A 3,565-nucleotide genomic window follows, 5' to 3' on the forward strand; every position below is an offset into this window, starting at 1 on the left:
CAATGGCTCTGTATACTCTATTTATTTTTGTATGCAGTGCACAGATATGTACACATCCTTGAACACACTCCTGAAGTGTATAGATGGTAACCTTCATTCTGCAAAATTCATGTGAGATTCATTCATACACTGTTTTTATTTTCCCAGCAATACGAAGCATTTGTGCTCATTATTATAGCCATATACAGAAGTAGATTGTTTTTATCATTAAGTCTCAATGTTGTTTTTACAATCAAAATGATAAATACCCATGTCAGCCAATGGTTATGGTACTAATCAGTCATACAATACTTTACATAATTGTGTTAAATATTATTTTATTATTTGTAGTATTGTAATATATTATGTATATATAACAGTTCCTTATTAAATTAGTTATATATGTATTTTTATATGTATAGTTTATTGGATAGTTTCAAATCATAGCCATATTGCAACCTAGTTATTTTTTTTAGCAAGCTTGCTTTTGTTCTGGCTCCATTTTGGTATGAATTGCCCACTTTTCACAATCCAATCAATTTCAGATTCATAAAATGGATTTTTTCCTCTTTGAATATCATGTTTCTCTTGTAAATCGTCATATTACAGAAAATGGGTTTTGCCTGGACTTTAACACAGCGAACGATGAAAGTGTAGCACTTTGATGGCAGCAAATGTAAACGTATATGAGAATTCTGCAGAAAAATAGTTACCATCTATGCACCATCCACCATATACCATCTATCTTATGGTACCAGTGAGAGGCTGCTGGGAACGAAAATGCCATTCTAACTAAAGTGTGAAGATGAAGACAAATAATGAGCTGTCTTCACTGTATTTGTATGCATGTACTGTATGTCTGGGGGACGGAAGGGTCAACATCTCTTACCCCGGGACACACATGAGGCCGAGACGCTGTCTTCGCTCACATGGATGACATCAGCGAGCCAGACTGTCACTAATGCCAGTTTCCATTCTCATTGGCCTGGACCTCCACCCCCTTCTTGCCCCTTGGCTGCCAGGCAGATGGTCACTTATTAGTGGTAATTAAAATTCCATCGTTGATCATAGTTTGTAATCATATTTAATTTGAGTCCTGTTAATAATTAAAGGGACAGAGATATATGGCTTGTCATTTAAATGCAGCGGGGGGGAATTTCGGTCACCAGCAGAAGTTCATCCTTAATGCTTTTACCTGTAATGGTGAGAAATGAACCGTTTTATGTGCTGTTCTCCGGCTCATAGTCTCATGTTTAAAAAAATAGTATCAACTAGATCTGGATCAGATGAAGTTTGAAAACGTCATACTGCCTCGTTCATAATTCATACTTGACGATTTCTCAGAGACAGATACAGATTCAGACAGATGGCGAATAACAAATTAATACGCAACCGCGTATCATAGATCCCACTCTTTCTCAGGCTGTTATGAAGGCAAAACTAAGGCATTTAGTGTGGGTTTAAGTAAAAGAGCTCAGACGGAGGGATTCACAGCCATTCAAAGAACTATACAGCTGCTCAGCATGGAAAGATGTAAGCCAGCTAATTTGCTAGCATTGTCATTAGGAAGCATGGGGAAAAATAGCCCACGGCTGATTATTTGATCCTCAGAGAGGTCGCCATTGATTGTTTCCAGCAGAAAAGAGAAGAGAATGATTTTACCATTCTGTCTGATAACTGAGGGCATCGGTTCACCACCCACATCAACGCTATAGCCTTTGCTTGACACATTTGCTCCTGTGAAGAATATGGAAAAACAACTGATATCTGAGATGTTTAGCATGTCATTATTGTACTGCATTGAGTTTCAAAGCAGCTTGTCCATAAGTGTGATACTAATAGCATGCATATTATTATTATTTTTATTTTATTTTTTTTTAATTATGTGACACTGAAGACTGGAGTAATCACAGGGAATAAATTACAATTTCTAAATATTTTCGAAGAGAAAACAATTATTTTAAATTGTAATGATATTTTACTATATTTTTGTTTTTACTGTATTTTTAATTAAATAAATGCAACCTTGGTGAGCATAAGAGACTTTTTTCAATAATAAAAAAAACATCTTTATTCTTTATAAATGTTTTTATTAAAAAGGCATTTTGATTCATGTAGCTGTTATTTGCAACAATGGTTAGTCATCTTTCTGTCTCTCTGAGGAGTAGCTGAAAATAAGTTTCATGATACCTTAAGAGTAGTTTCAGGCTCACACTCACTCTTCAGACTATAATGGAGTCTGCCAACTCATTTCTCTGTCCCATGTGACATTCAGTTTCTATGCACAAGAAGTTAACTGCGTCAAACTAATAGCTGCTAATAGTTGTTTAGAATTTAGTTTTATTCAGGATTGTCCAAACATTTTAAACACCACCACTTGAATCAGAAAAAAACAAAAACAAACATAAAAGCAGATCTTTAAAATGAATATAAATGTGCACTACCCGTCAAAAGTTGAATTTATGGTTAAATGATATGATTCCATTTGTGTAATTTAATAATAATGACTATTGTTTTGAAAATATGGAAAAAGGAGTAATAAAGGAAGTCTGTAGTGATATGCTTCTTTTGGCCAGTGTGGCTGTAGATAAGTGGTTCTGGTCAGTTTAAGAGTAAAGGCTCGGGGAGTTTAGTGTAAGAGTATTTACTTTGACTTTTGAGCCAGTGAGGCACGGACAGGATGAGCTAATGACTGGAAATCCTGTCCAAATGCACTGCCACTCAATTATCGATTTGTTGTCATGGATGTTGAGTAACGTAAAAAGAAAAAAAGTGTCTTGTTTGTGTCAGCTGTATGATAGACAATTAAAAGCAAAACTGTGATCAAAAAAATTCCCATTGTGTCAGACAAGTAATCTGAAACATTAACAGGCAAAGGCAGTAATAAAAGTAAAACCATTGTAGTAATAAAAGGAACAAAGTAGTAGTAGTAAAAGTTACCATCGCATAGTTTGCATACCTTACACCAATCAGATTAAAGCATGCTAGATTGAGAAAATGCATTCCATTTTTGTATAAAGTATGTATCAGACAATCAGTGACCAGAGAGAGAAAAGAACATTTGGAGCTTTGACACGATGTAGCATACTGTGTGTGATAATAATGAGAAGTCAGTCCATAATACTGACTTTCAAGTCGACTCACACGAGGCCATAATGAAATAAATTGTCTACATGAACAAATGCAATTACAACAGCCAGATGTGCTCGCATGCAATTAGACAATTATGCAAGGTGAGCTTCTGTTTAATTCCATCAGGCACATATTGTTCCACTCCATTCCTCTGCACAGTTTCCCATGCCCTTTTTCGCTTACAAAAACCTGTCAGCCGCTCTAAAGTAATGGAGTAAACGGTGTCGGAGGACAGTCATCTAGCATTAACCCTAAAACTGGCAACGTATCCTGTGGGATACAAACATTTGAGAGGCTGTGGGGAGAGGCAGGGAAAGTGTAGGTCTCATTTCTTGGTTTCACGTTGAAAGGGTGCGCTTACTTTCAAGTGAACTAACACTTTAATGCACTTTAATGCATTAACTAACATTAACTAATGGAACCTTATTGTAAAATGTTACAATTATTTGTTATT

The sequence above is a fragment of the Sinocyclocheilus rhinocerous genome, unplaced genomic scaffold (assembly GCF_001515625.1).
Source record: "Sinocyclocheilus rhinocerous isolate Xijiao unplaced genomic scaffold, SAMN03320098_v1.1 scaffold1156, whole genome shotgun sequence".
NCBI classification, from domain to species: domain Eukaryota; kingdom Metazoa; phylum Chordata; class Actinopteri; order Cypriniformes; family Cyprinidae; genus Sinocyclocheilus; species Sinocyclocheilus rhinocerous.